Source organism: Phascolarctos cinereus, unplaced genomic scaffold (assembly GCF_003287225.1).
Source record: "Phascolarctos cinereus isolate Bilbo 61053 unplaced genomic scaffold, phaCin_HiC Scaffold_1;HRSCAF=81, whole genome shotgun sequence".
NCBI lineage: Eukaryota > Metazoa > Chordata > Mammalia > Diprotodontia > Phascolarctidae > Phascolarctos > Phascolarctos cinereus.
Window position 1 is genome coordinate 88,938,466 of NW_027555514.1, and position 22,706 is coordinate 88,961,171.

At 39.7% G+C, this 22,706-nt stretch overlaps 1 pseudogene; it reads left to right on the forward strand.

Moving 5' to 3' along the window:
- Positions 1-202: 202 nt before the first annotated feature.
- LOC110223894 (TCF3 fusion partner-like) overlaps positions 203-22,706 on the forward strand; it is a 33,511-nt pseudogene continuing 11,007 nt past the window's right edge.

A 22,706-nucleotide genomic window follows, 5' to 3' on the forward strand; every position in this document is an offset into this window, starting at 1 on the left:
GCTGTGCGTCCCTGGGCAAGTCATTTGTAAATTAGTTAGCATGGTGCCTGGAACATAATAAATACTCTATAAATGCTAGCTAAGACGATGATGATGATGATGATGATGATGATGATGATAGGTTTCTTGCTTAGGTCATATTAAATGACCTCTGAGGTCCCTTCTAACTCTACCAATCCCTTTAAGCTACAATAACAGCAGTATGACAACGGCATTTGGCTTGGAGATCAAGCAAGTAAGGCTTCACTAGCCTTTAGTCTGCTCTCTTCTGCTATATGCAATACATGATAGCAAATGCTGCTTTTGCTTGTCTTCCAAACAGGTTTATAAGATAATAAACAATGAGTTCAGAAATGCATTATATATGGATATGTAAGTATGGATGCGTGTGGGTATGTATACATATACACACACAGCGGTAGGAACAATATCTTAATACCACCCCCACCCACAGATCAGCAAGTCAGACTCATTTTTCCTTTGAAAGGCAGTAAAATTGTTGAGATTTAATTAGCTTGGGAGACTGACCTAAATTCCTGGCTATCTGAGTACACAGCAACCAGGACATGAATGACTGGAGCCCCCTACCTATGGGGTATAGACTATAGACAAGCAGTATGAACTTGTTCAAGTTAATTAATACTTAATCCTGGACAAAAATGCCCTTATTGCTCTGAACTTCTTTCCCATGCTATGGTTAAGTAAACCTCCTTTTATTTTTTGTTCACTGTTAGATAGATTATGAGTGTCTCATTTTATTCTATTTTTAGAGCTAAGCTACCAGGGGTCCTTCCTGAATAAGACTCCATGCATGTGCGCACACACACACACACACACACACACACACACACACACATATACACACACACACACACACACCCCATCTAATATATAAACATATATAGTTATATTATGTGTGCATACATGCATATGTGCCTATATGTGTATATAGACATACATATATGTAGTGCTTTACATAACCTCTCATTTGATGCTTATAACCCTATTACAAAGTGGGCAATTATACACAAAAAACCTACCACCTGTCTGTGACCCAGAAGATACCTTCTCTCCCCCTCCCTTAAAAAAAAAAAAAGAGTAATTTCTGCCGCATCTTAAATTACTTGCTGAAATCTTATGTAATTTAAGTGTCTTTGAAGCTTCCCACAGGACTGATAAAGGATACAGCAGAATGTTGCAGCATGGACATAGGATGTTTTCTTTATTGAGGTAATAGTTTACACTGCTCAGGGGAGCTAGCCTTTATTACGCCACTCTCAGTATACAGCCATGCCCAGGACAGGCCACTCACAAGAAACAAACCAGAACAGACAGCTCTCAGAGTCAGTAGCAAACAACCACCAGAAAAGTAGAGAAAGTCTGCCTAGTGCATACAAAAAACACTGAAACTAGAGCTGTAAACGCCTCTAAAAGAGACTGTCCAGGAGGAGGCTGACAACATTCAATTCAAAAGGGTCTTCAAGGCTCTTTCCTTTTATTTCCTCCACCAGAGTCAGTTTATATAGATATGGGGAAAAGGACTAAAGAAATGTGAATATCTCTGGCATGGTGGAATTTTTTTCTTTGACCAGGACTGTGATATCACTGGTCTAGGAAGCTTCCAGAGAATTCCCTCCAGCAATGCCTATCAGCAACTTAAAGCTTTGCAAAGTCGCCTGGGGCACGGGGATCCCCAGCCAGTATGCATGGAGACTGAACTTGAACCTAGGTCCTTCCTTACTCTGGAGTCTACTCCTTTTTGCCACATTGCTCCTCTTAAGTTTTTTAATTGATAAAATCTTACATAATTTTCCAATATTTTTCCATATTGTAATTTCCATATTGTAAAGGTAAGCATCCACTGACTGCCCTACCCCACTTAAAGGGCAGTATGTCAGGTGAGAACATTTCTTGATTCAATCAACCAGAACCGTATCCATTGTAGAAATGGAATAAATAATGAGTTTACTAATCACTCTGAGCTCTCATATTATCCAAGAGAGGCTGAAATAACCTGGGAATCAAAATCAGCCAATCAGGAAGCAGAATGAGTGCTGCTCAAGTGTGACATACCAGTGATCCTTTGTGGGGTCTACTGGGTGAGCCCAGAACACCTCTGCTGTGCCAGCAACCATAGGGCTGGCTCAAACTGGTTCATACCAGCCCCAAATGAACAGAGCTTGCACAAACATCCTGGTTCTAGGTACTCTGCATTCCTCCCATTCTCCTGCCCCTTTGTTATAAAACTACATAAACCACTCTCTATGCCCCCAGTTTTTAGCTCAGTAGACTAGGGGGTGCTGTTCTCCTTGAGCACCTGTGCTGTGCTGGCCCAATAAATGCTTCTGGCTTTGCACTGGAACTGTGTCCTCATTCTCTTTGTCCAGGAGGCTGTGCCTCAATTAATCAAATCGCCACTTAATCACCATTCTTCTTGTTATCCTACCTTAGTAAATACTCCCTTTCTAAAAGCTAATTAAATATGTTTGACTAATTGATATCAAATGATAAACATGAGGAGAAGCACACCAGTAGAGGGGCTCAAGAATCACTTAGCATTAGAAACCCATCCCTTGAGGACTACCCTTAGAAACCTGAGATGAGATATAGAAACCATGCTGGGGGGTATAGGCAGAGAAGGGGGGACCTGCCTGCCAGGGCAAGTTGGAGTTAGGAGAAAGTCTCGAACTTGTGCTACACATAAAATACTATTTATCTCACAAATTCACATTCAGCTGTAAAGACACTGTCTGATCCCTCCTAACTAGCACAATTCCCTCTTCTAACACTATTTCCCACCATACTTATTTCCAAATCCCAAGTGACTTACTATCTTCTGTAGCAAACACTCAGAGCTCTCTTCTTCTCTACCCATCCCCTTCTCAACTCTAGAGATTCTAGAGAGCAGATCTTCCATTAGAATTACAGATCTGCTTAACACAAAGAATTAGAGCTATCCCATCAGTGTCCAAACTCAACATTTCTGAAAAAAGGAACATTATTTTCCCCTCCAAGTCCTCCCCTCTTCCCAAAATCTCTATTTGTGTCTAGGACACTACCATCCTTTCATTCACTCAGGCTCTTAACCTAGGAGTCATCCCTTATTCTTTCCTCTCCCATACCCTCTATACTGAATCAGTTGCCAAATATGATTGAATCCACCTGTGCAGGCTCTCTTGCATCTGGCTCCCTTCTCTCCACTCAGTCTCAATCTACCATGGCTATTTTAAAAGATGTAAAACTTCCACAGAAGCAGCATGCTGATTCATGTATCCTGAAAACAATAGGACTTTATTCTGCATGTTTTGACTCATGAGAAGCAGATTGGAATAGTGAAGAGAGAACTGGCCTCAGAAACAGAAAGACCTAGTTTCAATTTCATCTCTGACATGTACTGGCTGTGTGACCCTGGGCAAATTACTTAATCTTTCAATGCTCTAGACAACATTGTACGACTACCACTAGCAGGGGAAATTAGGAATCTGCTTTGGTTAATGGAGTTCTCTCATCCAGGAGTTCTATACATCTATGAAATCATAGCTACAGTCTGCATCCCTTTAACCTCTGCTAAATTTGGAACACCCATGGCCATGAAGAAGGGGATATGTGAGGAGAAGACAAAGACAGCTAGATCAAAGAGCATTTTACACAGGTGTGCCTAGGCACCACAGTCACTGAGAGATAAGGATACAAGTAGATCTCTAGAGGGGCAGGAGATAAGCACAACTAAGCAAACCTAAGTTAGAAGCAAGGCCCAAAATGAGATGATCTGGAGGCCAGGCAAAAGCAAGAAAATTGACTATCCAGTCAGTGAGACTATCCAGCACGCCTTGTTGTCTGAGCCCCTCAAAGGACTTAGGCTCTCTCTAGTCCTCTGAGCTGGTGCCTACCAGGGTTCCTTCCTAGGATGTGCTGATAAATATTTAACAGTGAACTCTCCAGGAAGAAGTGTACTCATGGCATTATTATCATTTTCTCCATCACTTTCCTAAGCCTAGACAATCAACAAGGTGATAAATCAAGTCTTGATTCGCAGTTTTTACTGAAAGCTGAGCAATAAAAGCTCATAATAACAATTTGACCATCTGCTCTCATGAGCCAGTTAGAGCCGGCTCCAATATACCCCTGGTTCTCTATCCCAAAACAGGTGGATCCCCAATACAGAAGAGCAGGGCTTTTATGTTCAAGGGAGCATGGTCTCTAGTAGGCACATCTGGTTTCCCACTTGATTTTCACGTCTTAGAATCCTTAGCTTTTTTTAAGGCTCAGATCAGGTATTACCTCCTACCCAAGCCTTTCCTAGTCTCCTTATCAGATAAGACTCCTCAAATTATTCTTTGCTTGCTTATCTTTCTACATGTTGGATCCCCCAGTAGAAAATAAGCTCTTAGATAACAGAGATTATTTATTATTTTTGCCTTTGTATCCCTGGCACCTAAAAATAGTGTCTTAATCTTACATGAATGAACAATAGAAAGGGCTACTTTAGAGATTAGGGGGTTCACTGTCATTAGAGTTGTTTTAGCAGAGGCTAGAGAATGATTTGTCAGGAAAGTTGCATAGAAGATTAGTGATTTGGGTATGGATTGGACCAAATAACTTTTGAGGCCCCTCCTAAATCTAGGATTCCACAATTCTATTATTCAAACTGATACCTTAGACACAGATTTCCATGAAAATCAAACTTAAGTGGAAGAAAAGACAACATACTGCAAAATTTAAAATGCTGCCCAATGGGGACCAGTTTTTAATCTTCATAGATATCTTTAAGCCTAAAATTCTGAGTAGAAATAGACTGAACTCTGGCATTAACTAGCTATGTGACCCTTGCCAAGTTATTAACCCTCTGTGAGACTCAGTTCTCTTATCTGTTCAATGTGAATAATAATCCCTAGTCTGTCACTATTCCTTTTTTTGTTAGTAGGGCTGAGAGGTGCTGAGCACAGGTGGTCTTCTCTAAGCATCACTTCCAGTCAGATTTTGAACAGTTCACCACACATCACAATATAATGCAATGGCATCTTATTCTGCATAACGTCACGGTGAATAGTCACTGTCACATATACATCCTGGAGCAGAGAGCCTCAGGAGCCCACTGCGGACAAATTAATTTGAACCAGAGACAAGATGATAAAGATAATGGTGAATACCGATGCAGCTGATTAAAGTCTTCAGAGTGTCTTCTGAACATTTTCTCATCTGAGCTTCACAACAATTCTGTGAGTAGCAAAATTATTATCATACCCATTTAATGGAGAAGAAAACTGAGATTCAGAGAGATTGTGATTTGCCTTGTCATACTGCTAAGAAGTGTCAGAATCAGGCTTTGAACTTGTCTTTCTGACTCTAGACCTCCATCAACTACACCACAAATAAATTATCTGTTTCTAAGAAATGTGTTCTGCCTCCACTGGGCAAGTCATTTAAATTATCAGGTTCCTCATTTCAGATAAGGATAAGAACACTTACTCTGTCTCCCTCCCAGAGGGTGTGGTTATAACTATTATGTGAAAGTACTTTGTAAAACACAAAGCACTATAGATAATTATTAGACTTCCTCTTAAGATGGAGGATCTTCTTTGAATGCTCCAGAAATCCCTCAGCCACCTGTCATGGTTGGGGAATCAGGAATTATGGTTAACGCTGAATTGTCATAGACCACACATATGTGAGCTGTTTAAGCAAAGACTGGAGAATGACTTATCAGGGATATTCATGATTTAGACCATGGATTATGAAGCTCCAAAGAAATACTCAAATAACTTAGATTTGTCATAGAGTTTAGCTCTAAAAAGGACCCTACAGGCCACCTAGTCCAAATTCCTTATTTATAGATGAGAAAATGTCTATATTGTACTTTAAGGTTTACAAAGTGCTATGAAAGGCAGTATGGTATAATTAAAGTGCTGGACTTGGAGTCCAGAAGACCTGAGTTCATATCCAGGCACTTACTAGCCGACTGACCCTAAGCAAGTCACAATCTTGAGCTTCATTTCTCTCATCTGTAAAATGGGGGGGCAGGCTTGACATTCTCCGGTGTCTCCCCCCAGCTCCAGCTCTACGAGCCTCCCAACATCCCTCTGAGGTAGGGAGTACAAGCATTAGGGGCCCATTTTATAGAAGGGGAAAATGTACTTCGAAGATATGGAGCCATTTACCCGTCACATAGCTAGTTAAGTGTTAGATCCAGGATTCAAATCCAAGTCTCTTGATTCCAAATCCAGTCCTCCTTCCCATGACCCACTGCTGATGTTTGGAATGTATTGGTAAAAGGAACATAGATTTAGGACTGGAAGGCACCTTGGAAGCCATGTGATCCAACCAGGTCATTTTGCAGATGAGGACACTAGGGCTCATAGAGGTGAGCTAACTTGCCCAAGATCACACAAGTAGTAAGTTAACATGGGGAGGATTTGAATCCAGGTTCTCTGACTCCAAAGTCAGTGATCTTTCCAATGAACCACATACAATAGAGTGTTCCTGCCTGCCTTTTTTCTTCTTGCCTTTGTCTGCCTTCACTATGGTGCAGGGAACTAAAAACCAGGGAAGCTAGGTTCTCATCCCACCTCTACCACTAACTCATCATGTGGCCTCAGATAAGGCACTTACCCATTCTGTGTCTTAGTCTTCTTGCTAACTAACAAGTAGTAAAATACTTAGGGAAATAGCATTACATAGTAGAAAGAAAACCTGGTTTAGAGTTGAAGAAACTGGGCTCCTATTCCAGATATAGCCCTTTCTCTCTAACCTTGAGCAAGTCTCTGAATCTTGTTGGGCCTCAGTTTCCTTATCTGTAAAATAAGAGAGTTTAACTAGATGATCTTTGAGGTCCCTTCCACCTCTATTGCTCATAATCCTACTTAGAATCACAGAATCTCAGTCTAACCCTTACCTGAAGCAGGACCTCTACAGAAGTGTCAAACATGTAAACCAGATTAAAATGTAACTGGGAAAGATTTAACAAAATAAATAAAGATACAGACATAGATAACATTTCCTTTAAAACCAAGTCAGTACTGGGCCCTCAGGTATCCTTATATATAGATGAGCGGCCCCAGTTTCTATGGGAGTTTGATATCACCACTTTACAACACTTTTACATGTATTTATGTAGCCTCTGTTTGATCTCTAGTGGTAGGGAACATATGACTTCATAGTATAGTTCATCCCATTTTGGACAACTTTAATTATTCATAAATTTTTTCTTATAATGAGCCAGCCAAGTGGAAAAATAGATAGGGTTAGACCTGAAGTCATAAAAACCTGAGCTCAACTCCCATTTCAGATACTTACTAGCTATTTGATGCTGGACAAGTCCTTAACTATTGTCAGCCTCAGTTTACTCATCTGTAAAGTGGGGATAATAATAACACCTATCTCCCAGGGTTGTTTTGAGGATAAAGTGAGATGATATTTGTAAAGCATTTTGCAAACCTTAAAGTATTACATAAATGCTAGCTTTCATTATTATAGCTATTAGGCAAAACCTTCCCTGTAACCAACTTCCACTCACTAGCCTTACAAGTCAAACCTTATCTCCCTTATAGGCTGTTTCAGAACAGTCAAAATACATGAAGCTGCATTGAAAAGCTTTATGCCAAAGAAAAAAAATAAAATAAAAAGAATGCACTGTACAGATGCAAGGTATTTTTATAATCAAATGAATATTTTTCCCATAAGGTCTCACCCATCTATTCTATTTTTGTCAATGATTATAGAATATTTACTCACCCACAGTGTCCAGGATGTCTCTAGGGGATGCCAGGCTCACAGATGACAATGTTTTGAAACCAAAGTTATACCCTGCCACTTCTATGGTGTCTGAATACTGAGCATATTAAGGACTTCAGCAGAAGTTCCTCGATTGGGCATCTCTCCATGATGCCTAAAACTACCTGGGAAACAGTGCACTTATGGAGATCATCATGGAGCAAGAGGCCAGCTGTGTTCATTTTGCTTATTCATTTCCTGTTTAGAAATTGTGATCATGTCAACATGATAGAAGACTCGGCCTCTTGGGTAGTAATTGTCTCCTTTCACTGGCTAAATACCAAGGCAGAGATGAAATGGCCCAGAGTCAATCTGGTATGATTAAAATCAAATCCTGCTGCACAAATGATTTTTTCCCCTGCCAAGCCATTTAACACAGATTTAGGAAGAAAAATAATCTGTTAAAAACCAGCTAGTACTTTCCTCTACACCAATGTCCTGACTGACTCATCTTCACTTAAGATGGATGACAATCAAAAACGCAATAGTTGGAAACTGGTAGCTCATAGTCTGGGAAGTAACAGACTGTTTCCATTTACTTCATAATAGCACTCCAAAGAACAGAATTTGGTCAGTCAAGCTACAGGCATCTTTGTCCTCTCTGTGAGCTGAAAATATGGAAAAATTATGAACATATGGCAAAACCTCACAAATTTGAACCAAACAGGAAGAAGCACAGATTTCTCAAGGAAATCTTACATTCTTAACTTGCAATTGCATACAATAACTCAAACTCATTGTTGACAAAGTATTGAGGAATAGAGGTCTTTGGGGGAAACATTTTAATAAAAGGCAAAGACTTGCCTGTAATTAGCATATTCATTTTATAGAAAAATGCTTGAAAAATGTTGTAGAGGGGGTTCATATTTCAGGTAGCTCTTAGCCTAGATGACCTCTAAGGCCCCTTTCAAGTAGGATTTATGATTCTATCTTCTGCTAAGTAGGTTAAACACTGCTCTCTGGCCACCATTCTTATATACCTCACCTCCATGTTGTTTACTATTCATCTGCTAAGTAAACTTTTTCCCTCTTACCTGCAGCTTCATCTCAGACCTGCTTCAACTGTCACCTTCTACAAATTATCAGGATCTAAAGTAAGAATGGGGTGACAGTCTTGGTAGCTTGCCAGTGAGGTACCCTGCTGGGCAGGAAACACATCTGACAGATTTCCTGCCCATCTCACTATATTGTACAGTGCCATTTGTCTTATTGGTCAACTGGTTTCATGAGTGAAATTTAAGAGGCAGCAAAAGCATATCCACTTGCCACAATGTCTGAAATTGCCAAAAATAGCACCAGTCTTTAATGGTAGGATTACAAATTTAACTCTGAAACAGACCATATGAGTCATCTAGTCCAATCCCCTTATTTCAAATATTAGGGAACTTGGGCTCAAGGAGGTTAAACATCTTGCTCAGGATCACACAACTGCTAAATATGGGAGACAGGAGTTGAACCCAAGTCTTCCTAGTTCCAAAGCCAATAGTCTATCCACTACTTCACATTGTCTCTTAAAGGTCAACGTCTCATGCCATCTGTAAGAGAACCACTTATTTGACTTATCTGTTAAAGATCTCCCCCACTTTCCTGCAAAAATATTCATGTATATATGTATGTATATACATATATGTATACATATATGTATATGTATACATATATAGGAGGAAATGTATATATGGGGAAATATATATATATATTTGTAAGGAAATAACAGGTATATTAATTTATGTAACACTCTGTAGTAATCTTTGGGGTTTTCAAGGATATATGAATGCTAGAGGATATATTCCAAGGATTCACGAATACCAGTTGGAATGTAAATTCACACAGCGTTCAACTCCGCCATTCAAAAAATTAGTCTTAACTTGGACTGACATGGCCAGACTGACAAATCAGGCCCCTCTATCCTAAGGGATAAGAGCAGCTGAAGCCACTAGAGGATGCACCACCAGCACAAGAGCGAGTGCAGACTCCACAAAGGCAAGTGAAGCTGCCCCGAAGAGAGGACAATTTCACTAAGGCCTGAAGGGAGCACCCTGAGAAACCGGGGAGGGAGATAACCAGCCTTGCCATGCTACAGGACAGGGTCCCTATGGACAGGTCATGCAACAGAGTTGCAGAGTAGACATCGGATTTGCTGAAACTCCTGAGATCCTTCTTCCTATTCCTATTCCCTATTCCTGGAATAGCGGAGCCTGCTCCCTAAAGTGATGTTTCTTAAGAACCTGTCTTCTGTTTCCCTTCTGTTTTTACCTTTTTGTTGCCATTAGACTATGAGCTACCTGAGAGCAGGGACAATTTTTTTTTTGCCTTTCATTGTATTCCCAGTGCTTAGTACAGTGCCTGGCACACAGTAGGCACTTAATAAATGCTTGTTGACTGACAAATTTAAAGCTGGTTTTTTTCCCCTAAAGTATACATGGTTAACCATTGCATTACTGAATTATATGCATTATATGAATTATAAATTATGTACAATTATAAAGTAAAGGTAGGGCAGGGTATGTGAAGAGTTTAAAGATAAGAATGTGAAGATAAAGAGAAATAGATTAGAGACAGAAATCATAGACATAGACATGAAGAGACAGAGACAGAGACATCCTCACCAAGACAATTTTCCTGACTTCAGGATCAAGCTAAACAAAATATATTTTTTTTTTGGTAAATTTTAAGAGCAGAGAGAAAAAGCATGGAGCCAGATCTTTCTAAGCAGTGAGTCAGTAAGTTTCTGTTGTTGTCATTGTTTGTTTGGGTGGGGGAGGGCCATGATAAACTGTGAATGGTATGAAGAGTGGTCCCTCAGTCATTTTCCTCTCCCCAGTGTTTTCCTGGGGAAGTTTGAAAGGAAACTTTAATCTTTCTCCAGAAAGGTAGAGCTGAGGGAATGACTAGAAAGAAAGTCAAGAAAAAAGGAAGGGCTGAGAAAGAATGGTGCTCCCCATAAGGAGAGAGGATCTAGTGACTCTCACTTTCTACACGTTCTGGTCACCGGTACGGCCTTACAGCACCCCTCCCATACTATAATAACATTTAAGCAATAGCACAAGGTCACACTATAACAGATCTCCCAATTAAGCACACAATTGATTATTAATGCACATAATTAGGAGCCAAATGAGTGGTCAAAACAATTACTATAGATGTTCAGGGAAGGTAGAGACTTTTTTCAGGTTGGGTTAGGCTGAGATATCTATGAAAGAGGACAGGATTTGAATTGGTGGCTGTAGAATTATAAATTAGAATCTGATGACTAAACAAATGTATTGTAAGGACAGCTAAATTTAATTAGAGGAGAATGGAGGATAATCCAAATTAATGATGGAGCACAATACAGGCAGCTAGTGACACAATGGATGGTGCATTGGGCTTGCAGTCAGGAAGACCTAACTAAACTCAAATCCTATCTCAGATGCTCAACAGCTCTGTGACTACAAGACTCTCTGTGTCTCAGTTTCTTCATGAGGAGATTGGACTCAGCAGCCTCTGAGATTCCTTCCAGCTCTAAATCTGACTGAATAACTATAGCAGCAGACACTATAATAACTCATGGTGACAAGCCCATGCAATGAAAAGGGAAAAGAAAACACCAAGAGAGAGCTGATAAGGCCCCAAAGATACAATGAGCCTATTTCACAATCTAGCATGAAGGTACTCAGGTATGAAGAGGAATTTAAATTTCACCTTTTCCTACACTTAAATTTGCTCATGGAGCCAGAGTTGTTCATTTGAAAGAGAGATTATTTAAGTTACTAATCCCTAGTTCAACACTCGCTCAGTCTTACTATCTGTCAAAAAGGTATTTGACAGATATATTCTCCTTATTCCTGAGGAATATAGAATAGACTTTTACCCAGGCGTTTATTTAAAATATTCTCTCTCAAAACTGAGAGACAGACACATTAGTACCAGATGTAAAAGATAATGGCCAAAAGCAATTTCAGATTTTAATTAGAATATCATTTTTCTGTTCAACTGTCATGATTTTTTCCCTTCTTCAGACATTTAAAGAAAAATCTAGGAAGTGTTGCACCACTCCAAGAGCGTGATGACACTCATACAATCCTCCGGAGGAGGATACGCTACTGATGCTACTGATCAATTACATGGTTGGCTTGTTGAGTATAATGGGAGAAATCTACTCAGGTGGTGGCAGCATGCTGAATTTGAAATGTCAGTGATTGCCTGGAATTTTATTCAGGCTGAATCCTAAGTGATATAGAGCTTTTTGCTATTATATCTTAAGAGAAGGATGAGACAGAAAAGAGGAGAGATTATGGTTCACAGATTTTAGAAGAGGGAATGAGGCAGTGTGGTATAATGGAAAAAACATTTGATTGAAAGTCAAGATGTCTGAACCCTACTACTCTGCTTTTTAGTCATTCGAGTGAGACAATAAACTTTTCTCTGCACCTCAGTTTCCTCATCTGTGAAATGGGAATAAAAACATCTGCCCTCCCTAGCTCATGGAAGTTATTATTAATATGAGAATCAAATTAAATAAAGTATCTGAAAATGATAGGGAAAACTATGATCTCATACATCTAAATAGCATTTTGTATATACATTATCTCATTTGATTTTCACAACTCTGTGAAGTAGATGGCTACAGGTGCGATTCTTTCCATTTGAGTCTCAGAGGAATTAACTACTTGTTCAAGGTCACATTAGTATCATAATAAGTATCAGAAAGGAAATTGAAACCTAGGTATCTCCTGACTTCAGATCGAGTGCCCTTTTCACTAAACCATATTATCTGTCTATATAAATTATACATATCTAGGGCATCACTATAATGGCTCAGTTAGTATGGAAAAGGTATTATTCAGTAATAGATCATGGAGGAATCTGGAAAAGTAGGCAAAGTGAATTCATGCTATGAGTTTAATATAAGGAGTAATTATGAAAAGGAAAAACAAAAATAATCAAAAGGTATGTATTAAGAACCTATTGTATACTTCGGCCAAGGTCAGGCATCACAGAAGATACAAAAGAAATATAATCATACTCAAGATCTACAATCTAATCAAGGGCCCTCTCCAGTTGTCCTGATCTATATCTTGCCCCTGGACCCAAATGGCTCCAGAGGAGAAAGTGAGACTGGTGACTTTGCCCAGCCCTCCCTCACTTAAATCCAATTTACTTACATGTCACCGCATCACTTCCCTGATGCCATGGTCTTCTTCAAGAACAAGGGACAAACAACAATGTCTATGAGGAGAAATAGGAGCTGCCCCACTGGTGACCCAACTGAAACTGGCCAGTTGAGCAACATAGCTCTTCCTTCCTGCTTTTCTTTCTTTCTTTCTTACTTTCTTTGTTTCTTTGCCTTTCCTCTATCCACATAGGGTATCATACCCTCACCTGCCTGTGAGTGCTCTGCCCAAAGGAATGTATATTTTGATGATTGAAACTTTTTTTTCTTAAGGACCACACCTTAAACTCAAATCACTCTGACTTTCATTGACTGGCCAACAATAGGTCCCAGGCCAAGTCCCAGTTGATCATGTTTGGACCCTGATTGACTGAGAGTGAATGTAAATAGCAATTATTTCTGTTTTGGCCAGAAACCCTGAGGGTCTTCCCCTCCCAGACTGATTTTTTTTTGACTAAGTGAAGAGGCCACTCTTTGCCTCATTTCTTACCTAGTCATCAATGAATGGCCATTGCCTCAGTCAAACTGAGATCTGTTAAAGACCTTAGCTTAAAAAGACCAAGGTCTTCCATTGCATCCAAGGCTATCTCCAGTCATCCTGATCTATGTCTCACCTCTGGACCCAGATGACTCCAGAGGAGAAAGTGGGGCTGGTGACTTTGCACAGTCCTCCCTCACTTAGATCCAGTTTACTTGCATGTCATGGCATCACTTCCCTGATGTCACAGTCCTCTTCCAGAAGAAAGACAAACAACAACAGTCTAGTCAAGACAGACAATCTCTCATGAAACGTTGAGAACCAGGATCATAGACCTAAAAACGGAAGGGACTTCGGAGATCACATAGTCCAAACCCCTCATCTGATATATGAGAAAACAGTCCCAAAAAGGCTAAGTGACTTGCCGAGGTCAAAGAAAAAGCAAATATAAGAGGTAGGATTTTAATCCAGGTCCTTTGACATCAAAGCCAGTGTTCTTCCCACAGTACTATGCTGCTTCCTTTAAACAATATATACATACACACACACACACAAACACACAAAATATACTATAATACATGATACAGGATATATACTATATGATATGTAGTATATATTTTCATATCATATCTATATATCTATCTATATATATGTATACACTCTAAGGCTAACTTCTGCAATGTAGATACTAAGTCTTACAAAAGTTAAAGAAAATAAAGGAAGAATAGTCCATTTAAAATATTGAAAAATTTCAAGTCTCTCGCTAGAGACTGGAGGGAATGACACAGAATTAGCAAGTCTTAATGCCTAGGGGCAAGGGAAAGGAATAAATATTTATCAAACAGCTACCATGTGCCAGGCACCGCTAAGCACTTTACAAATATTATCTCATTTGATTCTCACAACAACTCTGCAGATGCTAATACCATCCTCATTTTATAAATGAAGAAATTGAATCTGAGAGAATGTAAATTACTTGCCCAAGGTGACACAGTGATCTTCCTTACTCCAGGCCCAGCACTGTACCTACTGTACAACTTAGCTGCCTCCAGTATCCACTAAAAGTTGGTGAGCCTTCTAAAATCTTACGCCCAGATTTTGAAGCCTGTAGCTCTGGCATACCAGGAGTTAGAGGGAGATGGTGGGGAGGATGTTGCCCAAGTGCCTACTCCCCTCTAGAGAGATGGAAGGAGATGTCAGCTCTCACAAACAAGGGGAAGGTGTTTTTTCATCAGCTCTTGAGAAGAGTACACCAATACCAACTTATATGTCGAAGACTGATAGAAGGGAAAACATCAATTGCCTCTCAGAAGTGACATCAAGAAAGTGCATGGTGACAGCATCCAGCCCATAGTCCACTAAACATCAGCCCAAGAACCTTATAGTGATTTCTGACTCATGAGCTAGACTATAGGGCAGCCAGGTTGCATAATAGATAGAGCACTGGGCCTGGAGTCAGGAAGAACTGAGTTCAAATCTGCCCTCAGCCACTAGGTCTGTGACCCTGGGCAAGTCACCTAACCTGTTTGTTTCAGTCTCCTCATCTGTAAAATGGGGAGAATAATAGTACCTACCTTACAGGGTTGTTATGAGGATCAAATGATTATAAAGTGCTTAGAACAGTGCCTGGCACACAGTAAGAGCTATATAAATAATAGCTATATAAATGATTCTGATGGGGAAGCAATACACAAGCAGTGAAGGGATTTCTATAAATACATGGTTTTAGTGGTCCTTTAGACTCTGAACCAAGTCTTGGGAATGAATACTTGATATATATATATGCATGTATAAAATCAGACACACACACACACATATATATATATATATATATATATATATATATACATATATGCATATAGAAGTATGTATGTGTATACATATACACATACACACAAATCTATGTGATATTTATATATCTACATGTCTACCTATATTTTTATATACTGCATATAATATATATTTATATGATAGATAATATTTGTATACATTGTATATGATATACAATATTTGTATATATTGCATATGATATACTTATATATTATATATAATATATAATATTTGTATTTAGGGGGCAATAATATGTCATTTAAAAATCCCTGTGAGAATTGATGTGCCAGAGTTGGTAGAAGGGCAACATGTCATAGTGGAGAGACATCTGGCCTTGGAGTTGGGGATGCCTGGGTCTGATTCTGTCTGATGCCAGCTGTGTAAGTCACCCCACATATGGGCCAGTCACGTTACCTCTTTGAGAACCTGTTCTCATTCCTGAGGAATTCAGTATTCACAGAGTTCATGCTTCTCTAATTCAATTAAAAAATCATGTTTTAATGTACACTGTGCCTACAGTGTACAAGGCATTGTTGGTTTAGGAGCTCTTGCCCTCGAAGAGGTCCAATATTCCTTGTCCCCATTTCCATGACCTACCTTTCCATTGTACCTCAGCCCTAGAGAGGTAGTCCCACTTGTGACCCCTCTAGGATCTTGAACTCTGAAATTTCCCTCTCTGCTCATAATATTCTATCTGTTTCTGTCTCTTTCCAACCCACTCTCTGACCTCTGGTCCCTCCCTCACTACCCATTCTGCCAGTCCATCCTCTCTGCTCTGGCCTTGCTTTCCTGCCTTGAACCCAGACCAAAGCTGATCCACCAGTCATCATCTGCCCCCTTTGAGTCCCTTGACCTTTGTCTTTATACTCTTCATGGCTGGCCACTGCTCAGCTCTGGCTGATTGCAGATTCCTGACTGCTGAATGCTACTCTAGGAAGTCACACACCAGTACTGATGGGGCCACCACAAATTCATAAGGTCTCAGGGTGACAAGGACCTCGGAGGCCCACTTGTGCCTGCTGCACCTCAGCAAGAAGACACACTGTGACTTGTCCTTCACCTCCATCTGGCTTTTGGCCCCCCCAGCCCATTCATCCAGCCCCCGTTCTGGAGTCTCTCTTCTCCTTGGCTTCCGGACACTGCCCTCTCCTCAGGCTCCTCCTTCAATGACTGCTTCTCAGTCCCTTTTACTGGATCATCACCATCAACGACAACATCAATACTAATGATAAATAACATTTATATGGTGCCTACTATGTGCCAGGCACTGTGCTAAGCACTTTACAAATATTATCTCATTTTTTTTCACAACAACCCTGGGAGGTAGATGTGATTATTATCCCCATTTTACAGTTAAGGAAACTGAGGCAAACCAAGGTTAAATGACTTGCCCGAGGTCACACAGCTAGTAAATATCTGAGGCTGGATTTGAATTCAGGTCTACCTGACTCCAAGCCCAGCACTTTATCTATTACTAATTGCTAATATCACTAATACTAATATTATCTATTATCTATGCTTCAGTTTCCTCATCAGTAGAATGATATGGAGAAGGAAATGGCAGAACACTCTAGCTTCTTTGCCAAGAAAACCCCAAACGGGGTCACAAAGAGTTGGACGTGACTGAAACAACTGAACAACAACATTATTATTAGCTATTATTATTATCCTAAATTCATGAGATAACCCTCTTTGGGGACTACCTACATGGGTGTCAATAGACTTCAGTCAGCAGATTTGGGAGTGTTGCATTCCCAGTGCTTAGCACCGTGCCTGGCAAATAGTAGTGCTGAATATTTACTGATTTATTTTTATGCTTGAAAAGTATCTATTTGCAGACTCATCATTCAGTAACGAGTTAGGACCCACACAATTGCCCCTCACTTGATAATGAGTTCCTATCTCTAAACTCCACCCTACAAGGTGTCTCTATCCGGGTGATTCATGTCACCCAGTCCTACAACAACCAGAAATGTATTCAGATCAAGAGCATGACTCATAAGAGAAGCATGCCCCTCCCTCCAGCGATGGACAGACAAACCAGAACAACAGTTGCCTCTGTTAATAAGTTTTCATGGTTAATGAACAGCACAGTTATAGGTAACATGAACCTAGGGAGAGACAGGAACAGAGGGCAGGATGTTCCGCCTCCCATGGCTACTTTTCCAGGGCTTAGTAAAACAAAAACAAACAAACAAACAAACACCCATGATGCTGGCTCATTTTTCCTTGGCTATGTACCATCTTTGAAGTCTTTCTTTCATGGCATAGTTTGTCCCAACTACACACTTTGTTCTCTGATGACTATTAGTGTTGTAGAGGGGAAAAGAGTCACACAACTGGAATGTGGAAGGCTTTGATAAAAATACAAAACAAGATAAACTAACAGCACAGAACACAAGAAATATTTGTTTCTATTCTGAGTCTATGCCAGGGGGTACTTAAATTCATCCAAGGACAACAATACAAAACCAAGGGATTTAGCATCATGGCAAATCCAATGAGTGGAATGCTGAATGCTCCTCTGGCCTAGATAGAACTTAAAACATAGAACATGACAGACTCATGAGGCTTCAGAGGTGAACTAGTCCAACTTGTAATATTTGAGCTCTCTCAAACACCAGCACCCATCCTCACATAACAGCTATCCTCCAACACTCACAGCTAAGGCAAAATCCGCCATTATCATTTAACGACTTTGTATTTGTAGCATTTATAATTAATGTCTATACTGGAAAGCAGGGATTGTTTCATGGTTTGCATTTGTATCTCTAGCACCTGGCACATAGTGAGATGCTTAATAAATGTTGGCTGATTGATTTATTGCTTAATCACAGACTTGCTCTTCCAACCCCTCTCCCTTTCTCCCTCCTCATTCTAGGTTAGATAATAAGCATTGCCTCAGTAGGACAGATGGCATAGATACATATACATATATGTGTGTACTTATTAACATATGCATAAATATCGTATATCCACGTATACAGAGAATGTATTCATACATGTATGGACCACACCACAATTCTTGCCCTTGGAGGCAATCCCAAAAGATCAACATACTGGTGATGCACACACAACAGTAATGGGAAATGAGGCAATGAATCACTCCCACAGGTGCAGCAGGGCTCTTCTTTGTGCTGAGAGGCTTGATCAGAATCTCTTTTACTACTAAACTAACTATACCTACAGCTAAAGGGTATTTTTTTCCAGACAACTTGGCTGTGGTAACCATTATGTCTCCTTCTATGCCTTAGCTAGTCTGCTACTTTGGTATGCTAGAAACGAAAGGGCAGACTCTCCACATGTTTCTTCATGGCTCTGCTATGTTGCCCTAGTTATCATGCTAACATAAATAACTCCATCATTTTATAGATGAGAAACTTGAGGCTCAGGTAAGGACAGTGATTGTCCAAGCGAATGGCAGAGCCTTCAAGAATCAATCCTAGATCAACTAGTCTCACTACCCAGCGCTATTTGTCCCATCCCAAAAGCTGTTTTGGAATGGATATAGCAATCAAGGCAGTCTTCATGATGGGCCACCACTCAACAGCAAGTGCTAAGACAGATGCCTCCAAAAGCAGGCTAACCACTGTATGAAAAGCACTAGCTAGCTAGAATGAGTTACTACGTTTGAAAGAGGAAATGAGCCAGAAGTTTGTGACTTCCAAATGAAGCCGCCTGCTTGATGGAATCTTAGCAAGCTGCTGGTTTTCCCCAGAAGCAATTTTCCCCCCTTTGGGATTTGGTTCAGCAAGTTTGAAAAGAAACATTCAATTGAAAGAAGCAATCAGTGCAACTTAAGAAGCATTAGGTGCTTGACTGCCCACTATATAGTGTTTATCCCATTTCTGGATCCTATGAAGGACACCAAAGGAGCCTTTGTTGGCACTTTCCTGGCTTCTACAAAACTTGAGCTCAGCTTCATCTAAACCTTTTAGTTGGACAAGGATAATTTGCATCATGATGATGATAATGATAGGGATAGTTCTTCACATTTCTATAGCTCTTTAAGGTTTGCAAAGCACTTTATATACATTATTTCACTTGATCCTCAAAACATACCTGAGAGGTAGATGCTGTTATTATCCCATTTTATAGATGAAGAAGCTGAGACTAAGAGAGGTTAAGTGCTTACCTAGGGCCAAACAGCTAATATCTTAGACATAATTTGAACCCAAACATTCTTAACTTTTAAGATCAACACTCTATTTATTATGCCACCTGGCTGCCTAAGCAGAGAAGGAGGAAAGAATAACAGGCAAGGGACAAGAGTTTAAACATATTAATTTTCTTTATCCTGGTCTTTCCCTTCTGACCACCCAAGACATGCAATCATACTTGCTCTAGACTTGTGGATGAAGGCATGAAGGAAACAACCAGGGGTGTTGCAAGGCTCAAATGAGATAATAATGGATGTAAAATACCTTGTAAACTTTTGTTGTTCAGTCATTTTTGGTCTCGTCCAACTCTTCATGACTCCTTTTGAGGTTTTCTTAACAAAGATATTGGAATGGTTTGCCATGTCCCTCTCCAGTTCATTTTACAGATGAGGAAACTAAGGCAGAGTTAAGTGACTTGCCCAGGGTCACAAAACTAGTAAATATGCGAGGCCAGATTTGAACTCAGGAAGATGAGTGTTCCTGACTCCAAGCCTAGCACTATCCACTGTGCCACCTATCTGTTTGCAATGCTATAAATAAAGCTCAGTAATTATTATTATCACCATCCGCATTATTTGCCTATAGTCTAGTGATAAGTTCATTTTTTAAGCCTTCTTGCCTTCTTCTCCAGATAACTAAGCCAGACTCTTTTGAGTGGTTATAGATCTTATCTAGAAAGTGCTGCAATATTTCAAAGCTCAAGGCAATCAAGACAATGTCACCCATGAACAGAAACATCTGGAGGGATTCCTCTTCAAAAGAAAAGGAGGGGGAAGGGACCAATTTTTTTTTTGTGAGGCAATTGGGAGTAAGTGACTTGCCCAGATTCACACAGCTAGTAAGTGTTATGTGTCTGAGGCTGGATTTGAACTCAGGTCCTCCTGACTCCAGGGGCATGCTCCATCCACTGTGCCACTTAGCTGCCTAGGACCAATTTTTTAAAGTGCCTCCCGTGCGCCACTGCGCTAGGTGCATTTCAAATACTACCTCATTTTGATCTTTACAATAATTCTGGGAGGTGGGTATTATGAGTATCCCCATTTTATAGTTGGGGAAACTGAAGTAGACAGAGGTTGTGACTTACTCAGTGCTAGTAAGTGTTTGAATTCATATCTGACTGATTCTGCACTCTATCCACTGCACCACTGAGAGGTGATAGGATGAGCTAGGGCAATAGCCTGTAATAGTGATTAGAAACAGATATCAGATGCATTATAGGGATAGAACTGTCAGAATTTAGCACTAATTGGTTATGGGTAGTGAAAGAGAAAGGGAAGAGTCAAGTTACCTAAAAGTGGGCAATTCTGGATTTCCTCCACCTTTTTTATACTAGTATTCTTCCAATATTGTTGTATGACTACGAGTCATGAAAAAACTACAATCTCTAAAGTAATGAAAATAAGTGTCACCCAGAGGACAATGGATAGGCATAAGGTGGCTGTGAATAAGCTGAGACACAATATATATATATATATATATAAAATTTTTTAGGCAGTTGGGGTTAAGTGACTTGCCCAGGGTCACACAGCTAGTGAGAGTTATGTGTCTGAGGCCAGATTTGAACTCAGGGCTGGTGCTCTAACCACTGGGTCACCTAGATGCCCCCTAAACATGTATGTATAAAGGAGAAGCAGAATAAAGGTTGGCATCAAAGAAGTGTATTATGAAAAAGACATGTGAAAATAATGAAGCATTAACAGCCTCTGTGCACCATTAATATTTTCATTCCAAAAAGCAAAACACAGGGAAGGTAACCAGAATATTGGGGAGAAACCCATCATAAGGAGTGACCTTATGTTAGTTCATGGACAAGAGTCACCCAGGATAGGAAGGCATTAATACACTGTGATCTGTATTGCTGGACAGAATATTCACATCAATGAAATCACAGATATAGTATAATAAACAAGTATAAAACATGCATATATATACCCTTGTATCACCAACTGCCTGTTGGATATCTCCTCCTGAATGTTCCATAGGCATCTCAAACTCAAAATGTTCAAAAAAGAATTTATTATATTGCTCCCTAAACTTACCCTTCTTCCAACATAGTCATTTTTGTTAAGGAAACCACAATCCTCCTAATCAGTCAGAGTCATACCTGGAATACTTTTCTTTATCTCCTTCTCTCTCTCTCTCTTCCCTCCCCCCAACCATGCCTAATTAGTTGCCAAGTCTTGTCCATTCTCCCTCCAGAACATCTTCTACATGTCCCCTTCTTTTAACTCATAAAACTACCACCTTAGTTCAGGCCCTCATCACCACTCTTGACCCATTCTAACTACCTCATAATTGTTCTCCCTAATTCTAGTCTTTCCCTTCTCCATTCAAAATCATCTGCCTAAGGCACAAGTGTGTAACCTTGTCACTCCCATGCTGCAAAAACTTCAGAGGTTCCTCATTGTTGGTAAAATGTTAGTACACATTAAAAAGGGGAATGGACCTACATGTACAAAAATATTTATAGCAGCTCTTTTTTTTCTGCAAAGAATTGGAAATTGAGGGAATGCCCCATCAGTTGGGGAATGGATAAACAAGTTGTGGTATATGAATGTAATGGAATACTACTGTGCTATAAGAAATGACATGCAGGTAGATTTCAAAAAGAAAAAGAAAAAACCCGGAAAGACTTATATGAATTGATGGCTGAATGAAGTGAGTAGAATCAGGAGAACATCACAAACAGTAACAGCAACATTGTGTGATGGTCAACTATGATAACTTAGATCAACTATGATTGACTTAGCTCTTCTCAGACAATTCCAAAAGACTCATGATGGAAAATTCTATCCATATCCAGAGAAAGAACTATAAAGTCTGAATGTAGATAGTATTTTCACTGTTTCTGGTTTTGGGTTTTTTTGTGTGTATGGTTTTTCCCCTTTTGTTCTGTTTCTTCTTTCACAACATGACAAATGTGGAAATATGTTTAACATGATTGCACATGTATAACCTATAAAAAATGTTAATCCAAAATTCTTGGCTTGGTGTTTAAGACCATGGACAATCTGATTTCTATCTAACTTTGCAGCTTGGTTTTATATAACTTCACTTCATAAATTCTACATTCTAGCCAGACTAACCAACTAGTTGTTCCTAGAGCTCTACATATTAATGTACTCACACAATCCACCCTTCGTTCCTAGAATGTGAACTCTTCTTATTTCTACCTCTTCAAATCTACAAATGCAGTGCATTACCCCAATTCAGTTTTCACTGTACTATATGCATTTCTATACATGTTGAGTCCCTAAGTAGAATATCACCTTCCTTGAGATCAGGAACTGTTTAGCTTATGTCTTTATATTCTGAA